The sequence below is a fragment of the Halichoerus grypus genome, chromosome 7 (assembly GCF_964656455.1).
Source record: "Halichoerus grypus chromosome 7, mHalGry1.hap1.1, whole genome shotgun sequence".
NCBI classification, from domain to species: domain Eukaryota; kingdom Metazoa; phylum Chordata; class Mammalia; order Carnivora; family Phocidae; genus Halichoerus; species Halichoerus grypus.
Window position 1 is genome coordinate 101,754,144 of NC_135718.1, and position 27,415 is coordinate 101,781,558.

At 38.9% G+C, this 27,415-nt stretch overlaps 1 protein-coding gene and 1 pseudogene across 7 annotated transcripts in view; one reads left to right on the top strand and one right to left on the bottom strand.

Annotated features, from left to right (window-relative positions):
* The window catches only part of DNM3 (dynamin 3), a 539,814-nt gene that overhangs the window by 40,553 nt on the left and 471,846 nt on the right, over positions 1 to 27,415 (top strand). The gene's annotated exons all lie outside the window — the stretch shown is intronic.
* On the bottom strand, positions 378 to 17,566 carry LOC118528251 (small ribosomal subunit protein uS5 pseudogene; annotated as a pseudogene).

Sequence of the window (27,415 nt, forward strand, 5' to 3'; positions counted from 1 at the left end):
CCATGTGCCAATGTATTTGTCTGCTCAGAGTGCTTGTCATACCATCTGCAGTGACAGTGCATTGTCATTTTCTCAGCCTGACTTCTGGGAGATCACAGGGAGCTGAATACCGCTGAGTTAAACAGATGTTCAACTTCGCTGCATCTTCAAGGTCTTGCTTGGTTTCAGTCTTTTTTTTTTTTTTTTTTTTTAAGATTTTATATATTTATTTGCCAGAGAGAGTGAGAAAGCACGGAAGAGGGAGAAGCAGGCTCCCCACCGAGCAGGGAGCCCGACGTAGGGCTCGATCCCAGGACCCCAGATCATGACCTGAGCTGAAGGCAGATGCTTAACTGACTGAGCCACCCAGGCGTCCCTTAAACAAGCTTTAATTCACTTTACTTTTCTTGTATAAAACTGTGTGGTGGCCATAGCAGGAGCTTGGTGTGGGTCTTTACAAGACGGTCAGTGAATCCCTGATGGGGAGACTTGGTGAACACAGTCTCTTTCCAAAGGTCAGGGGTGAGACAGCTGTAGGTCTTGAAATGGCATCCAAAGTGGCCTTGGCTAAGTTGTCAGGGTGGCAGTGCAGCCCCTGGCTGAGGCGTAGCAGTCGTCAAGTCATCAGGAGTTTCTTTCTTTCTTTCTTTCTTTCTTTCTTTCTTTCTTTCTTTCTTTCTTTCTTTCTTTCTTTCCTTCCTTCCTTCCTTCCTTCTTTCTTTCTTTCTTTCTTTCTTTCTTTCTTTTCTTTCAAGATTTTATTTATTTCTTAGAGAGAGAGAGATCACAAGTAGGCAGATAGGCAGAAGGAGAGTGAGAAGCAGGCTCCCGCTGAGCAGGGAGCCCAATGCGGGGCTCGATCCCAGGATGCTGGGCTCATGGGATCATGACCTGAGCCGAAGGCAGACGCTTAACTGACTGAGCCACCCAGGCGCCCCAAGTCATCAGGAGTTTCTTGGGCACAGGGGCTGGGGCCTCTGGGGGTGCAACAAGGTGCACCAGCACAGAGCCATAGCGGCCAGTCACCTTGCCTGGAACAGTGTGGGGTTTGCTGATCTTGTTCCCCTAGTAGTTTCACAGCACAGGGACAATGGAGAGCTTGGCCAGGATGATGGCTCCATGGATGGCAGTGGCTACCTCCTGGAACACTTAACACCCAGACCGATGTGTCCATTGTAATCTCCGATGGCAACAAACATCTTGAACCTGGTCTCCTGGGCAGCACAGGTCTGCTTTTGCACAGGCATAATCTTCAAAACCTCATCCTTGAGGGATGCCTCCAGGAAAGAGTCAATGATCTCAGATTCTCTGATTGGCAGGGAGAAGAGATAGATCTCCTCCAGGGACTTGATCTTTATGTCCTTAGCCAGGCGGCCCAGCTTGATGACGGAGATCCACTCCTTGTCGTCGGCCTTGCCTCCTAGAACTCCACAAGCTCTGTGGCCTCCACCTTGCTCCGACCATAGCTGCAACTCTGGCCCCAGATGCCGCTGCTGTGGCCTTCCATGCCGGGGCCCCTGAGCCCTTCCAAACCACTGGCATCATCCGCCATTTGGTGTTTTCTCAGAGAAGAAGCTGGTTTCAGTCTCAATGAAATTCCTTGAGGTCTGAGAGAGAGAGTTTCTGGTTGGAAGAATACTCTGTGGTTTCTTGGTAGAAACAGTAGCCCATGGATTGTGATTTGGTTCTGGTGTTCCCTCTGGGGGATTCATATTAATGATGGAAGAGGCAGAGGTTGGTTAAATCTATCACCTCCTGAAGTGGTTCTTTTCTTCAGAATAAAGGAAAAGAATATGCATCATCTTCTCTGTGATTCTTTTCCTAACATTGCCTTGTAATCCTCCACACTGGACCCAGCCTGGTTAATCACCTGCTCCTCTGAATTATCCATGAATCTTATCCTTAGGTACATATTGCAGCCCTCATGCTGTACTGTGTTCTCTTGTATATAAGCCTGGCTTCCCTACAAGGCTTTGAGTTTTGTATCAGTTAGACTTTGCACTGCAACAAATCACATCAAAACTTAGTGGCTTAGAATAGCAGCCATTTATGTAGCTCATGATTTTGTGGAATCAGCAGTTTGGGCTGTGCTCAGCAGGGCTTAGCTGATTTTTGCTGGGACTCACTTACATGGACAGCTGCTGGGTCAGAGGAGTCTGGCTGATTGATGATTGGGACACCTTAGTTATTCTCTTGTGGTTTCTAATTCTTCAACGGGCTGCTTGAACTTGTTGACATAATGGCTACAGGGTTCCCAAGAGCATCAAGAGGGCTAAACCTTAATGTGCAGGAACTTTTCAAATTTCTGCTTCTGATACAATTGCTACTATCTCATTGTCTAAAACAAGTCATACGGCCAACCCCAGGGTCAGTGTGGGAGAGCACTATCAAAGGGCATGGATAGAGGATGTGTGAACAAATGGAGCCCTTCCTGTAGTCAATCCACTACAATTCCTTAATGTCAGGATTACATCGTACTCATCTTTATATCCTTAGCTTGTACCATGTGTTTGGCATAAGGTAGGTGCGTGGGAAATGCTGAACTGATGTGTACAGTTATCTGACTCCATTAGTGTGAACCCAAATTTGAGTAATCTTTGGGATACAGAGAGAGCATTAAGGCAGTGCTCTGGGATGCTGAGCTTTAGGGGACTCTGGTGCTGGCTGACTAGGAGTTGAAGAGGTGAAGGATGTGCCAGCAGGCCAGGGATGTCCCACCTAGAGATTATGCTCTACCTTCCTCTAAATCCTGTTCCAAGTAAAATGAACTCCTAAATTCTCTACCTAAATGGCCTTAAGTTGCTTTCAGGACCTGTGTAGGTCTCTCTCTCTCTTTTTTTTCTACTAAAGGAAGACTGCACCAATGTGTACCTCCTAGGCCCAAGAGATGGCCAAGGGGTAGCATTTGCACAATGAAGATTAGAGTGGGTGGACATTGGACTTTGGGTTGAGGTACCTGTAACCTTGCTTTGGAGGTTCCAGAGGGTGTGGAATGGAACTGGGGGTAGGATGAGACATATATAGGCCCCAGGCTAGGGTCCCCTTTGCCTTGGACTGCAGAGGTTGGGAGGTGGCCTAACCAGGGATCTTAAAAGGCTATTGACAGTAGTGGGACTCTTCTAGGGGCTGGACTGGTCTTAACTTGAATTCTGGGAGTTTTGATTAAATCAAATGACTTCAGGAATATAATGAACTAAAAAACTGCTAAATAGCTGTTTAACTTATTATATTTTATGGCAGTAAATGAATGTGGTGCTTCTTTTGTGAGATTATGAACGAAATTTTGGCTCCTGTCAATATATGGCGAATTTGTGAGATTATAATCTCTCTTTTAGGAAATGTGTCAAGTTGTTAAACTAGTTTTCCTCTATAAATGGTGAAGTCTTTTATTTGTAGTCTAAATGATTAGTCTACAGAGCCTCCTGGATAGTAATAAAGTCAGTACTGGGGCGACTGGCTGGCTCACTTGGTGGAATGTGCGACTTAATCTCAGAGTTGTGAGTTTGAGCCGCACATTGGGTGTAGAGATTACCTAAAAATAGAATCTTTAAAAGAAAAAAAAATGAGTACCAATTTACACAGGACTTTAGCGTTTATAAATTTAATGTGGACTAGAGGGGATTGTAATAGAAGTTCAGCATAGTGAGGCATTTAAAATAGTTTTAAGAGATGGAAAGCTGGAGGGCAAAGCAGATACAGGCATACCTCTGAGCTATTGCAGTTTCAGGTCCAGACCATTGCAATAAAGTGAATATCACAGTAACTCGAGTCAAATGAATTTTTTGGTTTTCCGGTGTATAAAAGTTATGTTTACACTATATTGTAGTCTGTTAACTGTGAAATAGCATTATGTCTAAAAAATGTACATACCTCAATTAAAAATATTTTATTGCTGAAAAATGCTAAGTATCATCTGAGCTTTCAGCAAGTTATCTTTTTGCGGGTAAAGGGTCTTGCTTCAATGTTGATGGCTGCTGACTGCTCAGGGTGTTGAAGGCTGGGGTGGCTGTGGCAATTTCTTAAAATAAGACAACAGTGAAGTTTCCTGCATCAACTGACTCTTAATTTCACGACAGTTTGTAGCATGTGATGCAGTTCGCATAGCATTTAACCACAGTAGAACTTCTTTCATAATTGGAATCAATCCTCTCAAACCCTGCCTCTGCTTTATCAACTACGTTAGGTAGTGTTCTAAATCCTTTGTTGTCGGGCGCCTGGGTGGCTCAGATGGTTAAGCGTCTGCCTTCGGCTCAGGTTATGATCCCGGGATCCTGGGATTGAGTCCCGCATCGGGCTCCCTGCTAGGCGGGGAGCCTGCTTCTCCCTCTGCCTCTGCCTCTCTCTCTCTCTGACTCTCATGAATAAATAAATAAAACATTAAAAAAAAAAAATCCTTTGTTGTCATTTCAACAATCTTCATGGCATCTTCACCAGGAGTAGATTCCATCTCAAGAAACCACTTTCTTTGCTCATCTGTAAGAGGTAACTTCTCATCCATTCAAGTTTTATCATGAGATTCCAGCAGTTTAGTCTCATCTTCAGGCTCCACTTGTCATTCCAGTTCTCTTGCTGTTTCCACCCCATCTGCAAGTACTTCCTCCTCTGAAGCCTTGGACCCCTCAAAGTCATCCATGAGCGTTGGAATTGACTTCTTCCAAACTCTTATTCATGTTGATATTTTGACCTTTCCTATGAATCACGAATGTTCTTAATGGCATCTGGAATGATGAATCTTTTCCAGAAAGTTTTCAATTGACTTTGCCCAGATCCATCACAGGAATCACTATCTATGGCAGCTCTAACCCTATGAAATATATTTCCTAAGTAAGAAGACTTGAAAGTTAAAATGACTACCTGATTTATGGCCTGCAGAATGGATGCATTAATCATGTCTTACATCTCCATCAGAGCTCTAGGGTGATCAGGTATACTGTCAATGAGCAGTAATATTTTGAAAGGAATCTTTTCTTCTGAGCAGTAGGTCTCAATAGTGGGCTTAAAATATTCAGTAAACCATGTTGTAAACAGATGATGTACTGTTATATAGGCTTTGTTGTTCCATTTCTAGAGCACAGGCAGAGTATATTTAGCATACTTCTTAAGGGCCCTAGAGTTTTCAGGATGGTAAATGAGCATTGTCTTCAACTTAAAGTCACCAGCTGCATTAGCCCCTAATAAGAGAGTCAGCGTGTCCTTTGAAGCTTTGAAGCCGGATAATGACTTCTCTTCTCTAATTATGAAAGTCCCAGATGGCATATTCCAGAAGAAGACTGTTTCATCTACACGGAAAATCTGTTGTTTAGTGTAAATGATGTAGTTTTGAAATAGAGGTGAGGTTTGGTGGGGTGGGATCCAGAGCCGAAGGCCAAGAAAAAATTCTTGAGATGTCTTTGGTGCAAAAAGGTAGTTTTATTAAAGCCCTGGACAGAAAGAGCTGTACAGGGTTGTGAGGGGCAATTGATTATATACTATGGGGCTGGGGCAGGTAAGGAAAAAGGGAGGTTTTCAAAAGAACTTTCATATGCTAAAGAGGACCTACAAGATTCTGGAGGCCTTGCCATCATCAAGTTAAGATTGTTTTTCCCTCTAGTAAAGCATTAACATTAAGACAGTTGGGAGCGTCCTGGAAGAATGTCACACATGTCCCACCCAGGAGTAGAGGGGGAGGGGGAAGGTTGCACGGTATCAGTTTATGCTTTGTCTTCAGCTAGCCTTCTGCTCCCTTATCATTACCACCTTCATTAATTATCTTAGCTCAATCTGCTGGATGACTTGCTGCAGCTTCTACATCAGCACTTGCTGCTTCACCTTGCATTTGTATGTTATGGAGACGGCTGCTTTCCTTACACCTCATGAACCAACCTCTGCTGGCTTCAGACTTTTCTTGTGCAGCTTCCTCACTTCTCTGAGCCTTCACAGAATTGAAGAGAGTTAGGGCCTTGCTCTGGATTAGGCTTTGGCTTAAGGAAATTTAGGTCTTCTATCCAGACCACTAAAACTTTCTTCATATCAGCAGTAAAGCTGTTTCACCTTCTTTTCTTTCTTTCTTTTTTTTTAAAGATTTATTTATTTATTTTAGAAAGAGAGAGGGAGAGTGCGTGTGGATGTGCGCACACTGTGAGGAGGGGGCAGAGGGAGACAAGCAGACTCTCTGCTGAGCGTGGAGCCCACCATGGGGCTTGTTCCCAGGATCCTGAGGTCATGACCTGAGCTGAAACCAAAGGTTGGACACTTAACCAGCTGAGCCACTCAGGCACCCCAAGCTGTTTCACTTTCTTATCATTTATGTATTTATATATGCACTTTAAATTTACTTCAAGAATTTTTTCTTTGCGTTCACAACTTGGCTGTCTGGAGCAAGAGACCTAGCTTTTGGCCTGTCTCAGCTTTTGGCATGCCTTCCTCACTGAGCTTAATCATTTCTAGCTTTTGATTTAAACTGAACAATGTGCAGCTCTTTGACTTGAACACTGAGAGACCATTGTTGGGTTATTAGTTGGCCTAATTTCAGTATTGTTTTGTTTTAGGCATTAGGGAGGCCAGAGGAGAGGGAGAATGACAGGGAATAGTCAGTGGAGCAGTCAGAAGGCATACGACCTTTGTGGATTAAGTTTGCTGTCTTCTTATATGGGTGCAGTTCTTAGTGCCCCAGAACAACTGCAATAGTAACAACAAAGATCACTGATCACAGATCACTGTAACAACTATAATAACAAAGAAAAAGTTTGAAATATTTTGAGAATTAGCAACATGTGACATAGAGACATGAAATAAGCAAATGCTGTTGGAAAAATGGCTCTGATCGACTCCCTTGACACAGGGTTGGCACAGGCCTTCAGTACGTAAAAAATGCATTATCTGCAAAGTGCAACAAAGTAAAGTACATTAAAAGGAGGTATGCTTGTATAAGAAACAACTGGGGGACTTGTGTTACTGTGGCTAAAATGAATTTCAGAGATACTTTCTTTTGTCTCCTCCCCTCTTCTGCCCACCTCCCTCTTCTTTAAAGAATCCCATTGGTCAGTAAGTTGTTACATGGAAAATTACCTTTGCCTCTGTTATTTACAGTATGCTTTTAGGAATTTTGGAATGATATGGGAGTCCTTAACAGAAAAGTTAGAATCAAAGCTTATTGCATTCTGGCTATGGCTTGAATTTGAAATAAGAAAGGGCAAACATAAAAGTTGTAGTCTTATAATCTGAGGATTAAGTTAAGAAGTCATTAGCAATGAACATGTGTCTAGTAATTTCATTTACAAGCCATTTGATTAATGACTACACTGTAAACATTTCTTCAGATTCACATAGCTGTCTTAAAGCTGAATTGTTTTTGCAAGTTGGCACACAGTTATCTTTTCTGGTTTAATGTTTGAAAGACTCATTACATATCTTCTTACTAGAAAGTTATTTCCCATTGGTTATAGTAGAATTATATTTTAATGTGATATGATTGGATAATAACACATTATCATCAGGAGAAGGTAGATTTATCAGGCAATTGAATTACTGGAGATGTTATTGCTGTGAGGGAAAACCCAATTGCCCCTGGGTTGTGGACAAGGAACTTCCTGTTTCCTACTGGAGATCTAAAATTGATTACATTCAGGCTAGTAGACTTATGCTGTAATTCCTAGAATCACAAGATTCTAGAGATATTAGGACTTTAGAAGCTATCTAATCCCACACCCTCATTTAAAAATAGTTATTTGGGTGAAAGTTCTCTTGCTCAAAGTCACAGTGGAATCAGAACCCAAAGACCATAATAGCCCTGACCATTACTTCTAAATACAGAGTGTCTCTTCTCTGTTTATACAAGGTATACGTTCTGAATAAATGAATAAAATCTTAAAAACAAACAAAACAAAAAACCTGGGATCGAGTACTGATTGGGCTCCCCACTCAGCAGGGAGTCTGCTTCTCCCTCTCCCTCTCTCTCCCTGTCAAATAAATAAATAAAATTTTTATACATTCTGGAGGCAGGATCTTTTAAAATTTTGTTTACATTGGGGCGCCTGCATGGCTCAGTAGTTAAGCGTCTGCCTTCGGCTCCGGTCATGATCTCAGGGTCCTGGGATCGAGCCCCGCATTGGGCTCCCTGCTCCGCGGGAAGCCTGCTTCTCCCTCTCTTGCTCCCCCTGCTTGTGTTCCTTCTCTTGCTGTGTCTTTCTCTGTCAAATAAATAAAATCTAAAAAAAAAAAAATTATTTTGTTTGCATCTAATATTTAAAAGGTTTTCTATAGTTTTCATGGATGCATTAACTAGAAAAAGTCTTAGTCTTTTTTTAAAGTAAGTTCTTTGATTTACCTTTATTATTGCCGGGGTGTATCACAGTAGCAAAATCGTTCCATTCTTCCTCTTCTTTTTTTCAGTATAATTGACACACAATGTTACATTAGATTTAGTTATAAAGCATAGTGATTCAACCACTCTCAATGTTATGCTATCCTCACCACAAGTGTAGCTATTGATGTGAAGTGGGCTGGGAGTGAGCGGTCCAGAAAGAATTCTTGAGACGTTTTCTGGGTAAAAAGGTGTTTTTTATTAAAGTCTGGGGACAGGACCCACGAGCAGAAGGAGCTGCCCTGGGATTGTGAGGAGCAATTGATTGTATACCTTTAAGTTGGGAGGGGCAGAGATAAAGGAAGTTTTCAAAAGGATTTTCATATGTTAAAGAAGACTTGGGCGCCTGGGTGGCTCAGTTGTTAGGCAACTGCCTTCGGCTCAGGTCATGGTCCCAGGGTCCTGGGATTGAGTCCCATATCGGGCTCTCTGCTCCGTGGGAAGCCTGCTTCTCCCTCTCCCACTCCCCCTTGCTTGTGTTCCCTCTCTCGCTGTGTCTCTCTCTGTCAAATAAATAAATAAAATCTTTAAAAAAAAAAAAAGAAGAAGACTTACAGGATCCTTGAGGGATCAACCTTGGCAAGCTAAGGTTGCTTTTTGCTGCTAGCAAAGCATTAACATTAAGGCAATTGTGAGTTCCTTGAGGAATGTCACTCTGCCTGTCTCAAGTACTTGCAAGTTGTAAGGAAATTTAATTTTATCTACACTTCTTTTGCCTTTGTTCTCCTCATCAGCTACTATCTGTCACCATGCAATGCTATTACAATACCATCAACTGTAGTCCCTATGCTCTACCAATCATTCCATTCTTTATGGATCTTTCCCCAATGAATTGTGGGACCCATAAAAAAGGTAAATCTTGTATTTATTTTTGTTGTGCTTTATTTACTTTTAAATAGGTGATTCTTTCACAAAATTTCTACTTTAACATTTCTTTGATAATTTATAAAGACATTTATGCAACCTACAAATGTATAAATATGTATGTATCTTGTCAGTATTTGAAAAGATTTGAGATTTATTTCATTTGCTGTTAGTATATTATAACCAAATTATTAAGTTATTTTAAGGTGTGTCATGCTAATGTAGTTTTTTCCCATTGTTTTTTTTTCCCAATTGAAACAAATGGAACCTTTAGAATATATAAATAAACCAGTCCTTGCAATCTGATTAATTTTAAAAAGGAATGTGACTCCATTATGCTGTCTGTAATCTGTCTTATATTTTAGTACCCATGTGGTCAAGAAATTCTTGGTTATCCTCTACTTTTTCTTTTATTTCTTAGTATTCTTTTTTTTATTATTATATTACCTATAGTTAGAAATCAGCTGGTTATTATCATTATATGTTAAGAATGTAGAGGGATTTTTGTTTTTCTTTATGATTAGGAAAAACATTTGCTTGTAAAGTGTGAAAAAATAGTAATGTTATATTTGCAATAGAGTTTTGAAGCCAATTCCCAGGGCTACACAGTGAAAAAAGATAGTGGAGCTGGGAATAAAACCAAGGTCATATGAGATTCATTTTTCTTAGTGGATGGGAAATAACATCACTTCCCCAGAGAACAAACTCTGTAGCTATTAGAAACAAGAGTTCTGGGGCACCTGGCTGGCTCAGTCTGTAGAACATGTGACTCTTGATCTTGGGGTTGTGAGTTTGAGCCCCAAGTTGGATGGAGAGATTGCTTAAAAATCTTAAAAAAAACAAAACAAGAGTTCTTAATTTAGATTATAATACTCGCGTAGATGCAAGAAATAATAGGTACAGGGAACTTCTAGCATCTTATTGTTGGCTGGAAGTCTGATTCTGCTAAAAGAAGAGGAAGGCATTATAATGAAAGGACCCCAAAATAGGTGTCAATTTCCATTTGCCTGGCCTTGTGGCCTTAAGTAAATAATTTAACTGTTTTTAGCCTTCAGGCAATAATACCTGTCTTTCCAAACTTCTAAGTTTATTGTGAGGATTAAATGTGATAATGCACGTGAAAATATTTTGTAAATAGTGCTGTACAGATGTGAGTTAGCATTAAGCCAGAGCATCTGATGCATTCTCCTTTTATCTTGCCAACAGTGTCATCTCTTTGAAGGTGGACAAAGCCAGAGAATTACAATTCTGTATCTTTTAATGACTATCAAAGAATATATTGGTGATATGGCCTTAAAAGGAATTCTGGGAAAGGTGACCTTATTAGAGTTTATAATGTCAAGGCAAGGTGGTACTGTATATCATTTTTAAAAAGTAGATTTTGGGGTGCCTGGATGACTCAGTTAACCGTCCAACTGTTGATATCCACTCAGGTCACGAACTCAGGGTCATGAGATTGAGCCCCACCTGGGGCTCTGCGCTGGGCCTGGAGCCTGCTAAAGATTCTCTTTCTCCCTCTCCCTCTCCCTCTGCCCTGCCCCACCCCTCGCCTGAGCTCTCTTTAAAAAAAAAAAAAAAAAGAAAAAAGAAAAAGTAGTTTTTAAGAAGTTTAGAGAAAAAGATATTTTAAAGGAACTGTGACCTATGAAGATGGTGATAATAAAAAATGAAATTCTGATGATATACTTGTGAATGATCTAAACAGTAGAGAAAGGTTTACAGGCAAGGTATTTTATCTAACAAAGCCAGCGATACAGACAACTCTCTGAGCACAAAGGTCACAGGAAATATACAAAATATCAAGGAAGGAGCATGTAACTAAGAAAAAATACAAGAGTAGCATTTATTTAAAATGGAGTTGGTGACTTTCCCATATAGTACAATTGGCTTTAAAATATGCATCTAACAGAACATATTTCAAAGTTAGAACAGTGGCTACTAGCTACTCCCTGGTTATGACTGGAAAAGAATTCAAATGAAAGTTTAGGTGTGATAGTGTTAGGGAGGCTAAAACTGGGAATTACCTGAGGTTTATGAAAAGGTTAGGGCAAATAAACCAATAAAAACAAGTTAAAGACAGGAGAACAGGACTCTTGTTTGTTTTTTAAAATTGAAGCTCTTTCCAGAAGATAGTGTAGGATAAGGTCGCTGATTAGGGAAGATGAAAAGCCTCTTAAAACTATTCTTTACTGGAAATACATTGCAGAGACTGACTGAATATTCACCAGGGATAGTTGTAGGAGGTGAAACATTTGGGTTTAAGTGTCTTTCTTTTTAGCGTTACTGTTTAATGTATTCGGTTGGTGTAGCCATTGTGCATGCATGGATATCTGGACGTGTTGTAGTCCATCCTGATCTAAATTTAAGCCTCATTTTGTGTTCCTCTGATTAGGATTTACCAGTCACAGTTTATAGATTTTTAGTGATACCGAATGCTGAGAATGAGGGTATAAGAAAAAATTGATGAGAAAAACTACATGTTTACCAGCCTCTAGTCTACAAATCATTCCTAATTATTTGTAGTAAGATCAATGAATCAACTGATGATCATGGATACAGTTCTTCAGATATCTATTCTCAGTGTGGGGATCTGTCAGTTAAAGGACCAGAAAGAACATTAAGAGCACCTTATAATGCCTGGGGATCCCTTATTAAACCTCTCTTCCAAAGCTGATATGATATGTAGCAACTTAAAATGAGCTATTTATTTGGTTGTGCATTCTCATTTACATTTTATGTTAAATTCTTTATAGCTTATATCAAAAGAGAAGAATAGAGCCTGGCAGCAACCCCTTTTGTAAGGCCATATTTAAAGTTTAGTTTGATATTGTACTGTAAGAGGGATGCTAAAAATAATGTTCATAGTGAATCTGTTTTCCAGTTTTATTTTAAGATTTGGCTTTTTAAAGCTATCTTTAGCTTTGTATGGAAGTACTTATTCCATGAATTTATATAGAAGTAGCATTTCTGGCCAAGGAGAAAAAAAAAATGACTAGTTGATTCATTTTCCTAGAAAACTAACAGATGCTTTCCTAGAGATAAAACATAATCAAATTTATTTAAAATTGACTTGATGACTTTCCTGTAGTAAAGCTGGCTTTAAAACATGCATTTAACATAACATATTCAAAGTTAGAATAATGGCTACCAGCTACTCCTTGACTCTGAATTAAAAAGAATTCATATGAAGTTTTAGATGTCAGTTGAATTAACTTATAAGCAAATTCCAATGGGGAAAGAAATCATTAAGTTGGCACTTTTTTTTTTTTTTGACACTGCTTCTGCAAAATAAATTTGAGATTTATAGAGTGGCCTTAGTTCATGCTAGAATAGTAATAACTCCTAATTCTGTATGTGTGTGTATGGAGGGTAAGGGTGTGTATAAATCTATCTAGGAGGGTATCTTTTTAGTCTTGATTATTAGACACTAATTATAGAAGCAAAATGTAAGCAGTGATGCATCCTGAACTGAAGGTAAAGTAACAATGGACATGGTTTCTAAAAGTCACTCTACATGGTTGTTGAAAAAATCTGTATATATATATATATATATATATATATATATATATATATATATATATATAATGTTATGTTAGTCACCATACAGTACATCATTAGTTTTTGATGTAGTGTTCCATGATTCATTGTTTGCGTATAACACCCAGTGCTCCATGCAATACATGCCCTCCTTAATACCCATCACCGGGCTAACCCATCCCCCCATCCCCCCTCCCCTCTAAAACCCTCAGTTTGTTTCTCAGAGTCCATAGTCTCTCATGGTTTTTCACCCCCTCCGATTTCCCCCCCTTCATTTTTCCCTTCCTTCTCCTAATGTCCTCCATGCTACTCCTTATAATAATAAGTGAAACCATATATGATAATTGACTTTCTCTGCTTGACTTATTCACTTAGCATAATCTCCTCCAGTCCCATCCGTGTTGATGCAAAAGCTGGGTATTCATCCTTTCTGATGGCTGAGTAATATTCCATTGTATATATGGACCGCATCTTCTTTATCCATTCATCTGTTGAAGGGCATCTCGGCTCTTTCCACAGTTTGGCTATTATGGACATTGCTGCTATGAACATTGGGGTGCATATGGCCCTTCTTTTCACTACATCTGTGTCTTTGGGGTAAATACCCAGTAGTGCAGTTGCTGGGTCATAGGGTAGCTCTATTTTTAATTTTTTGAGGAACCTCCATACTGTTTTCCTAAGTGGCTGTACCAACTTGAATTCCCACCAAAATACAGCATCCTTTCCTGATTAAAACTCCTCAGCGTATAGGGATAGAGGGAACATTTCTCAATTTCATAAAATCCATCTATGAAAAACCCACAGTGAATATCATTCTCAATGGGGAGAAGCTGAGAGCCTTTCCCTTAAGATCAGGAACACGTCAAGGATGCCCACTCTCGCCACTATTGTTCAACATAGCACAGAAGTCCTAGCAACAGCAATCAGACAACAAAAAGAAATAAAAGGTATTCAAATTGGCAAAGAAGAAGTCAAACTCTCTCTCTTTGCAGATGATATGATACTTTATGTGGAAAACCCAAAAGACTCCACCCCCAAATTACTAGAACTCATACAGCCATTCAGTAATGTGGCAGGATACAAAATCAATGCACAGAAATCAGTTGCTTTCTTATACACTAACAATGTAACTGTAGAAAGAGAAATTAGAGAAACAATTCCATTTACAATAGCACCAAAAACCATAAGATACCTTGGAATAAACCTAACCAAAGAGGTAAAGGATCTATACTCTAGGAACCACAGAACACTCATGAAAGTAATTGAAGAAGACACAAAAAGATGGAAAAACATTCCATGCTCTTGGATCGGAAGAATAAGCATTGTTAAAATGTCTGTGCTGCCCAGAGCAATCTATACCTTCAACGCCATCTTTCAAAATACGAACGGCATTTTTCAAAGCGCTGGAACAAACAATCCTAAAATTTGTATGGAATCAGAAAAGACCCCGAATCGCCAAGGAAATGCTGAAAAAGAAAAACAAAGCTGGAGGCATCACATTGCCTGATTTCAAGCTCTATTACAAAGCTGTGATCACCAAGACAGCATGGTACTGGCACAAAAACAGACACATAGACCAATGGAACAGAATAGAGAGCCCAGATATGGACCCTCAACTCTATGGTCAAATAATCTTCGACAAAGCAGGAAAAAATATGCAATGGAAAAAAGACAGTCTCTTTAATAAATGGTGCTGGGAAAATTGGACAGCTATATAAGAAGAATGAAACTCGACCATTCTCTTATACCATATACAAAGATAAACTGAAAATGGATGAAAGACCTCCACATGAGACAGGAATCCATCAAAATCCTAGAGGAGAACATAGGCAGTATCCTCTTCGACATTGGCTACAGCAGCTTCTTTCAAGACATGTCTCCAAAGGCAAGGGAAACAAAAGTGAAAATGAACTTTTGGGACTTCATCAAGATAAAAAGCTTCTGCACAGCAAAGGAAACAGTCAACAAAACAAAGAGGCAACCCACGGAATGGGAGAAGATTTTTTCAAATGACACTGCAGACAAAGGGCTGGTATCCAAGACCTATAAAGAACTTCTCAAACTCAACACCCAAAAAACAAATAATCAAGTCAAAAAATGGGCAGAAGACATGAACAGACACTTTTTAAGGAGACATACAAATGGCTAACAGACACATGAAAAAATGTTCATCATCATTAGCCATCAGGGAAATTCAAATCAAAACCACATTGAGACACCACCTCACAGTATCTGTATAGTATACAGAGACACCAGTTAGAATGGCAGAAATTGACAAGGCAAGAAACAACAGATGTTGGAGAGGTTGTGGAGAAAGGGGAACCCTCTTACACTGTTGGTGGGAAAAAATCTGGTTCTTAAAAATATATTAGTTACTGAAAATCTTTCTATGTAACTGACTTTATTATATGGTTTTGCAACCAAACTGCTGGGATGGCCAACAAAGATAGTGCAGAAGGCTTCCATATACCCCACACCCAGTTTCCACTATTACTAAAATCTTACATGAATACAGTGCATTTGTTACAATTATCAAACCAATATGGATGTATTTTTTATTAATTAAAGTCCATATTTTATTCATATTTTCTTGTTTTTTGTTTTTTTTTTTTTAATCTCCTGGCCTTTTTCTATTCCAGGATCCCATCCAGGATAGCATACTTCACTTGGTGATCATGTCTGTTTAGGGTCTTCCTGACTATAACAGTTTATCAGACTTCTCTTATTTTTGATGATATTGATAGTTTTGAAGAGTACCGATCAGGCATTTGGTGGAATGTCTCTTAATTGGAATTTATCTGATGTTTTTATCATGGGGTTATATGTTTTTGGGTGAAAGACCAGAGAGGGAAATTGCCCTTTTCATTACATCATATCAAAGGTACATACTATTGGCACGACTTACTAGTATTTTTTTAAAAGATTTATTTATTTTGGAGAGAGGGCCAAGAGCACGCACACGCTCATGTGCACAGGGGGGTGAGGGGGCAAAGGGAGAGGGAGAGAGAATCTCAAGCAGACTCCCCACTGAGTGCAGAGCCCAATGTGGGGCTTGATCTCATGACCCTGAGATCTTGACCTGAGCGGAAATCAGGAGTCACACTTAACCAACTGAGCCACCCAGGTGCCCAGCATGACTTGTTACTATTGATGTTGACCATTAGCATCTGACTGAGGTAATGTTTGCCAGGTTTCTTTCTATCCCTACTGTATTCTTTGGGCAGAAGTCACTACACTTAAGGAGTGGGCGTTCTGCTCCTCTTCCCAGAGGGTAGATTGTTTATGCAAATTACTTGGAATTCTTCTGCATGGCAGATTTGTTTCTTCTTCATTCATTTATTTATTTTGTCATTTATTTATATCAAAATGGACTCATGGATATTTATTTTACACTTTGGGTTATAATCCAACAGTACTTTATTTATTTGGTCACTCAAACTGTTCCCTTGGGTGTTCTTTCAGTTGGCTCCTGCATCCCTTTGACAAACTTCCATCATTGTGCATGTGCATGTGTGTGTTTTGAGCACTTCTTTGCTTTCTATCACTGTAAGATGCTCCAGGATCATCTTTTATATTTCCTGTCCTGGTTCCAGAATCAGCTATTTCTCCAAGGAGCCCTGGTTCCTTTTATGGAGAATGGTATTAGAAACCAAGATCCGGATGGTGTGCTCATTGCTAGTGGTATGTAGTTGCTTCTAGGCCCTCTCAGCTGACAGAGCAGGGAGATATATATGTGTATATGTATCTGTATATATAAAAGCTGTGTATATACATGTATTTATAAATATTTCTGTATATGCCCATCTGCTTTTATGTTAAATTAAATGAGTGCATATTGATATCTCCAACTCTAATCCATTACCACATGGATAATTCTAGCCTACCCTTCCTGATTATCTGTAATTTCTCATTCCAACAGTAAGAAACTTGGCTCCGGCCATCCATTTATTTACTTAATTGTTCATTCCAGTACACATGTATAGCAGTAACAGAATTGTTAACTTGTATCCCTGGGGGTGGGGGGTGGGGGGATTTCCAGCTTTATCAGCCAGAAAAAAGTGGTTATATACAGTTCCTTTTTGCCTTTACTCTTGTAGATTTCACTCATTTCCACTTATTTAGGTCAGCACTTTCCCCCTCTACACCTTTCAGTGAGGTTGTTTTATACATTTGTAATACAGTTAGAGTGTTTTGTCACATTCTGCATTTCATTCTGGGGTCATTGATTAAAAAAATGCATACCTTCAGGTTCACTCTTTGTGCTGTAAAGTTTTATAGGTTTTAACAATGTGTAGTATCATGTATTCATCACTACAGTGTCATATACCCAAAATTATTTTAATTGTTTAATATTTGACCAATTTTGATTAAAAAACCCAGTGGTTTTTGGAGATTTGATCTAATATAATTTGAAATGTAAGCCAGTGTATTATTTATATGCAGGCACATAAAGTAGCTAAGTAAGCTAAGTTTTAAGTTATCATAAAGATATGTCATAATCTTAAGTATATAATTATATTTTACATATTTAATAAGCACTATGACAAAATTCCTGTAATTTTTCTGGTACAACAGTCATGTCAGACAGTTGCATTCCTTAGTCGTCTCCAAATTATTTGCATTTTCAAAGAAGAGTAGATACTCATCCAAATATGTCTAACCTGGTGTTAGGATTTTAGGTAGTGTTAACAATGAATTACAAACTAGTATGCAGTGTTGGGAAATCTTGCTCTCTAGGGTCAGCCTCCCTTACTTATACCTTAGTGTATTGCTTTATTTCTTGATTCATTTTCAAACCTTCTTCAAGTCTTCTTTTTGACCATCTTCAGGTGGTACCCAAGCCATACCTTCTTTATGAAACAGGGCTACATTTCTTCATTGAACAAGTAATTTTTGAGCATCTTCTATATGTGTGACATTGTGTTAGGGGCAGGGTTCCAGATTATAGATCAGCCAAAATGGGTGGCTAAAATGCTCTCAGAACCAACGGCTCCCAGACTGCTGAGTTTCATAAGTCAATTAAAAAGCAAACAAACAAAAAAACCCCCCAGACTTTGGCAGTGGATGTTAAGTTGCCATCTTTTTTTATTTTGTCAAGTGTGTACATTAAAAATGAACAACAAACAACAAACAAGACTTTTTATGAAGTAGGATTTGTTTTGCCCCTTCCAAATGTCTAATTTAAATTTCATACTATGATCCTTTCTCTAATTAACATAAGCTTCCCCTCCCCCAATCCTTTATTTGAAGACTTTTTTTTCTCACCAACTTAAGCTATTATCCTACTCCACAGATGTCAAGGGTAGACCTTTATTATTATTTATTATTTATTTATTTTTTTAAGGGTAGACCTTTAATGAGTAGAACAGATGTCAGAGATTTGACAGTAGAGAATAATCATGTCTACTTTTTGTCAATCTTTAGATTCTAAGTAAGGGAAATGCTGTGGAGAATTGCTTCTTTGGTTGGAAACCTAAATTAGCACATGCTATTCCATAGTGAATGCTTGCTTAATAAATATCTGCTAAATGAATAAAAAATGAATCTTTTCAAATCATCTCATTCATTAATTTGAAGATAGAATCTAACATCTGACAGGAACTTCCTTTACTGCTAACAATCTGGCATTTTCTATATTTTATAGATGAACATAATAAAAATATGATCTTTGTTCTAATTGGCCAGTGGTAGAATTTAACCTTGGTTTTCTGACTTTGTTGCAACCTTTTTTCTGAATAAGAAATTATTTTAAAATTAGGACATTTCTTATTGTTTTCATTTTGAACCACGTTTCACAAGTAAGCTTTTTATAGAGCATACCATGACATTTTGTGGATTTAGTGATCCTATAAATCTAGCTCCATCACCTCTAAGACCCAGTAAGACTGAGATTAAAAAAAAATTACTTTAAGTCTTTAGGATATAAATAAAAAATGGAATATGCTTATGAAGGTTTAGAGATTTCTAGAATTTAATCAAGAGATGATTTCATTTTCAGAAACTTGTTTTGCCTTATTAAAGAAATACGTGTTCATTGAAGTATATTTAGAAAACAGTTAAAATGATAAGGAGATAAAAACTACCCATAATCTAGTCACCTAGAAGTTAACCACTTTTAATATTTAGGCATAGACTTATCTTATGTTATATTATACTGTTATGTTATATGATTTGAAAATGTAATATATATATATACATACATGTATTAGATACATTATACATTTAGGCTTACTAATTTGATTTTTCACTTAATAGTAGAGAGTGATTTTTTTATATTAATTATTCTGTTACACCATTCTTAATGATTACTAGTATTGCATTGTCTGATAGGTTCCCCTCTTTTTGGATGTTTATACAGTAGTCCCTTCTTATCCATAGTTTTGCTTCTGCGGTTTTAGTTACCCGCAGTCAGCCATGGTCTGGAAGCAGATGATCCTCCTGACAGATCATCAGAAGGTCAGTAGTAGCCTCATGCCATGTCACAATACCTGTATCAGTCACATTCTTCATCTCATCATGTAGGCATTTTATCATCTCACATCGCAGGAAGAAGGGTGAGTATAGTACAAGATATTTTAAACGAGAGACCACATTCACACAACTTTTACTATAGTATATTGTTATAATTATTCTATTTTATTATTATTATTTGTTGTTAATCTCTTATTGTACCTAGTTTATAAGTTAAACTTTATCATAGGTATGTATGTGTAGGAAAAACAGTATATATGGGGTCCCGTACTATCCGTGGCTTCAGACATTCACTGGGAGTCTTGGAATGTATCTCCCGTGGATAAGGGAGGGACTCCTGTATTATTTCCAATCACAATTTCATTTTAATCTTGTTAATTGAAGAGGAGGTTATGCTATTTACTTTCTAGGAGAAGGGGATGATGCGGTGTCTTTGAAGCTAAAGTGAAGTAGGGCAGCAGTGCCCTCGAGTGCGGTGAACCACTGCTCCGGGACGCTCCTCTGCTCGCTTGCCTGGCTGCGCTGCCTGGTTGTTGTTAGCCCAGCTGAGAGAGCAGTGGCCTCCGTGGCGTCAGCAGGAACAGAGCTGGCTTCATCGCTGCTCTTTGTCTCGAATTTGGTGCTGGTGTGTTGGGCCCGCTGCTGCCATGTGATGGCTTGTAAGCAGCACTACACACAGGATCTGTAACTCCTTTTGAAAGCTCTATTGTGAGATGCTGCTGAGTTTTAGTGCAGGGGAGGTTTTTGCTAGTGTGTTGCTTTTGGGTTCTTTCAAATGTGAACGTGCCTTCCTCTAAAGAGTCCCAAGTAAGGAAAGCACTAGTCTTAAAGATGAATTAAATTATCCTTTACTTGAAGCCTCCTATAATAGAACAGTAGCATAATAGAGAAGTAAGTGCTCAGATTTCTTTGTCTACTTTGCAATGCAGTTAATCACCATAAGAAAAGTGAGAAATAAGAGGGGAGGTGGGAATCAGGGACGGTTTCATAAGTGAAATGATATTTGAACGGGGCAATCAAGAATGGGTTTGATTTTGCAGTACTAACAAATGACAAGGAAGCGCAGAAATGTGGACAATGGTAGTTACCCAGGGTTTGATTTTTTATTCATTTGTAAAACATTAATTGAGGGACTATGATGTACCAGGAATTACACTAAAATTTGGATACATGAGGATGACATGGTTCCTGCTTTCTAGGAGTTAACAGGATGGTTGGGAAGATGGAAAATAGACGGACATAGCATAGTTGGCTCTATAATATAGGTTTCTACAAATAATATATAATTCAGAGTAGGGATATCATAGCCGAGCCTCGGCAGAGTAACAGAAGTCTTGTAGGGGCTGATCGCTGAGCTGAGTCTTGAAGGACATGGGGGCCGGTGGGGAGGGGTCTCCAGGTAGAGGAGACTGTGCAAAAGCAAGGGTGTAAGAAAGAAGACTGAATAATCTCCAGGGCGCTGCCGAGAGTTCAGCGTATGGCAAAAGAAGAGATTGCCAAGTGGAGGAGGATTGGCAATACATACTTTACAAGGGCTTGAGTTAAGAAAATAAGGGATGGGGAGAAAATCAAGGAGAACTTCCAAATTTTTGCTTGGGTGGTGGTGCCATTCACTATTATAGGAAAAAAAAAACAACAACCAAAATCAAGGAGGAAGAGATTGGGAAAGCAGTGGGTTCCATTTGGGACATGATGAGTTTGGAGTGCTTGTGATATATTGATATAACAAGTAGAAGTTTGGAGCTCAGAAGAGAGATCAGGACTGCAGATTCGTGAGTGGCAACTACTAGCAGGGAGCGCATGAAACCCCTGAGGGAGAAGAGGTAGAGTGAGAAGATGGCTGATAGGAATCCAAGGAGTGCACAATGGGGGACACTAAGGAGGAGGAGGGGGAGGAAGAGTGGGAGGGGATGGAGTGAGGGAGGTTAGCTGAGAAAGCATCAAGAGAGGAGAGGAGAGAGGAAGAGAGAGGTCAGCCATATCAAGTTTGCTGAAAGAACAAAGGAAGATAAATTCTGGAGCACCACTGCTTTTAGAAATAGCGTTGTTGGTGAGGGCAGCCTCAAGGGTAAAGTAGGAGATTGGCCTAAATTTCAGTGGTGGAGGTGTGTGTTAGAAGTCAAGGAGGCATGATTTTAGAATCCTCTTCTGAGAAACTTGGTTGTAGAGGGAGCAGTGAGGGGTGACACTGAGTGGGAGGGGATGAGTGAAATGAGGATAGAGGGAAAGGGTGGTGGTCCTTTGCTTGCTTGTTTCTTCTCCCCAGATGAAGAACTGGGACACTCTTCTAAGAACCACTTAAGAGGGGAGGTTGAAAATGTGGGAGAGAGTCTGGTTGCAAGGAGATCTCAGAGCAGGAAGGAAGGGGGTTCTCAGCACAAATGCATAGCTGTACCAAGATCTTTCTTTCAAAGATGTCGGAGTGATGTTACATGTATATCTACTAGCATGCAGACTATTCTAAATGGGGCTTTAACCCTGTCTCTGTGCATTTATAGTGTTATCCTGTTTCTAACTCTTTACTTTTTCTATTTTGCCCTCAGAAGTCTAAGATCTGAGCCTTTTGGTTTTCCCTCTCACCCCAACTTCCTTCCTCACTCTAGCTTAACCTGTGATCTCAACAAATATTTTTTTCCTAATGTAAACTGATGAACCTCTATAAAAAGTAGAGAATAAAATTTCTTGATATATTCCTCTTAATGTGTTCGTGACATGAATTTCGAAAGTGGTAGGGATCCCTGGAGAGAGGACTTGATGTGTAAGGCAACTAACTTCTTTGGGAGGCAGTTCTTTCTTTAGAAGAAGCTCAGGATGGGATATCAGAATATCAAGCCATAGCCTCAACTCGGTCACTAGTGAGTTCCTGTGACAGCACATGAGTCCCTTAATCCCTCCTTGTCTCGTTCTTCCCTTGTAGCAGGTGGGTACTAAGAGCCCTTGTACTTAGCTTCTTTCCTGTCAGGAGAACTGAAGTCCACAATATGTGTATATTGTCACTGCTTTGAAATGTATAGAGTTCAGTGTATATAAGAGATGGTATCATTGTAGTGTCACCTCACCTGGCCGGAATGCAGAAATGCAAAAATGCTTTTGTCCTCAATTTTATAATTTTGACAGTTTAACGATATGGTGTATTATGTTGTAGAAAGCATTTCACATCCTTGATTTTCCATATAACGCTGAGAAAAGACAGCTCTGGGAGACAAGAGGTGAATTAAATAGGCTGTGAGTAACCCAGGTAATATAGCAAAGCCCCTCTGGGTTGCCCTTAGGTGAACAGTGCTGGCTGCTGCCCACAACACCCCGCTTTCAGGCAACTCTCCTAACTCGGGGTTATCTGACCTTGACGCCCACTACCAAGTAGGAACTACAGGGAAGGCGTGGTTAAGACCGGGCACTGGTGGCAGGGAGAAGTGGCACCCAGTGTTCTGGTAGCAAAGGGAAAGACAGGCACGTTGTAAAATGCCTCCGAAGGACACAATAATAGTCATAAAAAAAGCTCACAATTTATGCAGGGTTTTCAGGCCTCTTTAATATCCACTGTGGGCATCACTACGTTTTAGCCTAATATAATAATTGGTGTTTTAAATTTATCAAGAGATGTTTAAGTACTTGGTATACTTTGTGTTAAGAATGCCAACAAGAAAATACTAACTATATTTTATAGTTTTCCATTAAAATAAAATTTTGACAATTAAAGTTTAGCTGGGGCCTTTCCCACAGAGTCTCTCACTCTGTTATTATCTCTTTGGAGGATGCCCCAGAGTTAGTGCTTCTTACAGAAATTGCTGAGATAGAGCTGTGATGTGTGGATGGGATAGAAAACCTGGTGCTAGAGGAAGGGAATGTCAAGGAAGCTTCTTGTTGTCAGTTCAAGTTTGTATTTCCATATCACATTTTAAAACATTTTAAGTCTTTACTGCCTTGTGGATCATAAAAAAGTTAATTAATAGGATTTTTTAAAGATTAAAACAACCCTATCCCAGACTGTCCTCTGACCCTGGAGAATACATTAATTTTTATCAGCTTTGGAGTAGCAAATATTCATCTTTTTTTATTCTGACGTGTAGTATTTTTTCCATGTAATACCTTTAATTGAAATGGTAATCTAGAATAGAAATTATTAAAAATCAAATATGGAAGGTCCAGTATATTTCTTTTACCACTTAAAAGATATGAGTATTTTAATTATCCTTTCAGAATTGCCAGGGAACAAAATCAGACTATGGTAAATTGAAAGTAAAAATGCTTATTATTGAATTGTGGTAGCCCTGTTGACATTCAGGAAGGACAAACCTTGAAACCTTCTAAGATCCAAAATTCCTGATGTGAGAAATGTTTTTGTCTTCTACAGGCAAGAGTCTGAAATCTGGACAATGGCTTAAAATCAAAGTAATGACCTGGAGTGTTGTTGACTCTGTAGAAATGTGTTCAGGAGTGATAATCTTTGTTAAAAAGGAGAAACTGTTTTTTAAAAATTGATCAAAGACTTAAATCTCTTATTATTTTATCAACAGTTGGTTCAGTGACAGGTTGTCAGGTGTCTGTCAGGGACTGGGCATATAAAAGTACTCTTACTGGTAAAGAACTACTTGTATTTTTGTGTGTGTGTGTGTGTGTGTGTTCTGAGTGAAAATTTTCTACAACAGGTATGTTAAGAAAACTTTTTTAAAGGGTTGAACTGGGGTGAAAATCGGGTAATACCATAAAGAGAAGTTCTCACTGAGCGAAATAAGATGTATAGTGTGGCTAATTTTTAAGAAATGTCTTATGTATATAGTTTGATGTCACAGAATGGAGAGTAGCAAATACTGTAACTTAAAAATCACTTTGTTTATTTTTCCTTTGTATTTGGTGCTGTCTTTCTGAATTTTATTTTTCTGGAGATAACTTTTTTTTTGTTAAATTTATGCTCCCAGATGGTTGTTGACAATAATACCACCTTGCTTTTTTTTTTTTTTTTTGACACTACAATTTGTAGAGAGCTTTCCCAAGACACTGTCGAATTTAATAAAATATGACACAACTATGTTGGAGGAAGGCCAGCATACTATCGCTATTTTACAAATGAGAGAACAGGGGTTCAGTAACTTGTTTAAGGCCCTAGAGCTAGTGTCGGGACTGAACTCTTTTTTTCTCCTGTAACCTGTTGTCTTTTCATTGGAGCACTTGGTTGATGTGGGAATCGATTAAAGAAGATATTTTGGTTGGAGGTTTTAATTGAGCTTGGAACTTGAAAATTTAACTTGTAGACCTGTAACTTACTGTTAGAAAAGGGAGTTTAAGTAATACTAAGTTGAAAAGGGGTAATAGCTGGAAGTTCTACAGAGACCTTAAATGTTTTAAAGTTTTTACTTTTGTTTTAAACTGTTTTAAGTGTTCTGTATGTTTAAAGTGTTCTACTAAGGGAAAAATAAGCTCAGAGCTAGAATTCATTCTCCACTAGACTTGAGTTCATGGGTCCTGCATTTATTGTGACACATTGGTGCTTGGTGGAAAATATTTTATTGACCAAGTTTAAAATCTGTCAGAGACACAGACTTGATTTTTTTTAAAAAAGATTTTATTTATTTATTTGAGAAAGAGAGAGAGCATGAGCTGGGGGGGAGGGAGAGCAGAAGGAGAATGAGAGAGACAAGCAGACTCTCTGCTGAGTGTGGAGCCCCATGCTGGGCTCAATCCCAGGACCCTGAGATCAGGACCTGAGCCGAAGTCAGACACTGAACCGACTGAGACACCCAGGTGCCCCAACATAGACTTGATTTTTACTTAGAGATAATGTGATGCCTTTTAATGCTAGGCTAAAAAGATAATCCTTATATCTATTCTATAAGCTTTGTTATATCTGTTGCACCTAGCTATACTTTAAGGGACAGTTTGGTTTGTGATATGTCAAAAATATGGGCCTCTATAATAATCAGCTATCATATATGCAGAATATATACGAGTGTCTACTGTGGGAATTATACTAGGTGCCTGTGATCTAATTGGAGAATAAAAGACTTAAAATTGGTTAGATATGTAACAGGGTCACTTAAAATTGGTTAGATATGTAACAGGGTCACTTATCAAGAATTTACTGTAGCAAGATAGGAAAATACAACACTATTGTTTGTTCTGCATCATTAAAAGACACATATATTCTGTTCTTGGGAATGGGAGACTCTGTACTCCATTCCTAAAGATGGAATCCTCCTTATTCCCAAGGAAGGTAAACACATTCTTGATGGTCTTAGAATCCATGGTAGAAGCTTTTAGGACCATCCTATTTCTAAAGTCTTTGAGAGAATAACTAAACTCTATTATTGTTGAAAGAAATGCTGGTTGTCTTTAGAAGATTGGGGGACTTCTCCCAGAGAAAAAAGAAATTTCCAGGGGGAGGAAATCAAAAATAGTGCATTTTTTATGGATAGTTGAAGCTGGTACTCTAGTTGAAGCAGTGCCTTGGAGGTTCTGAAGTGGATGTGGTTATGTGGGTACTAGGGAAGACTGAACACTGAGATGACTTTGACAAACATTGTGAAGGTCCCTGTGGCTAACTTGGTACAGAGGCTGGGGAGGGTGGCATGGAGGGTAAGCACTGGATGCTACCAATGGGGCTAAGTCAACAGGGCCTCAAGGGTTTAGACAGTGAGCGTCTCCTGTAGGGGTCACCATGGGCCACTGACTAAAGGCCTTGACTACATTTTTGTTGCATCACCTTTGGGGTCTGATACAAATCAAGGGCTGAAAGAAGAGTCCTTAAACATGTCTGATATTAGATTTCTTACTGACATGAATGAATCTTGGCCTTGAAGTCTGAACTGGTTTGAATTTGAGAAACAAAGAGGTGTGACATTTCTTGATCTTGAATATAGTGGAGCAGTTCATAGCTTGTGTGCATACACAAATGTGTACATGAATGTGTGTGTACATGAATGTGTGCATACATGTATATATACTTCTCTTTCATACCTCCCTTGCCTTTATGCATCCATCTTGAAATGTCCTCGTCCTCGTCTAACCACCTGGAAGATGCTTACTCATCATTCAAAATTCATGTCAAATATCACTTCTCCTTTTTGAATAAGCAGAGAGGAGGAAGCCTAAAAATAATTCTTGGCTTCCTAATTTGCAATATAGAGATAATGCTGGCCTTGCTTAAATCACAGACTGGTTGTGAGAGTTGAATGAAATGACTTCTATTAAAGAGACAGAAGGTATTTAAGTTGGGAGAGCCACAGTAAGCAAAAGCGTTGAGCTGGGGAATCTGGTATACATTGAGGCAGGATCCCTAGGGAGACCTGTTTTGATGGAGCTGAGGATTTATTTTTTATTTTTTGGTGTATGTGGTAGGGATGAGAATAGCCATACAATATTTACTTACTGTGAACTGGATTTAGGAGAGGATCTTGAATAGGAAGGAGGACTTTAAAACATGAAGTGGTTATTAGGAAACAGTTTCTTAGTAAGTGAGGGAGGTATTTTGAGTTGATTTTAATTTGTGATACACAAAATTAATTTTATTGAAGAGTGAAGAGGCTGCACAGACAGGAAAATCAGCATGGATACAAGTAAATTGTACAGGTGGAAACCATGAGTCTCAAGACTAGAAATATAATGGGCAGTTTTGGAAGTAGAGTTTTTAATTTTAGGAGGTGACCCACCTCCTCAGTTTGTAGGTAGAGTGTGATTTCAGTATGTGATGGTTGAATGAGGGATGGATGCGCTAGACTGTGAACTGAGGGAAAGGACTGTTCTAGATTGTTCAATCTCTTCTCAGTCCCTACAACATAGCTTTCAAAGATTTGCTGAAGAGATGAATGAAGTACCTTGTCAAATATTACTAAGGCTTTTTAGCTGTAGTTCAGTTGCCCTCTGTAAAAGAAACACTTTTAATCCTTCTTTAGGACAGTTTCTTTTTAAATAACATTTTTTTTTTTTTCATTTCAAAGACCAACAGACTCTCTTGCCCCCAAGAGCTGTTCTTGATGTTTCACCATCATGAAATGCTGAGCCAGATTGTCAAGAAACTTTTGCACAGAATCTCATTGCTGATGTCCTCGAATGTGAAGGGTCTGGCATGATTCTGAATCTTCTATTTTTTTTTTTATAAGAAGGCACAAATCTTTTATATTTTATAGATACCCAATTTATTTTGGAATCAAAGTCATTTTCATCAAACATTTTTAACTTCCAGGAAATGTTCAGCACATATGACTTTCTGGGCCTTCTGTATGTCTC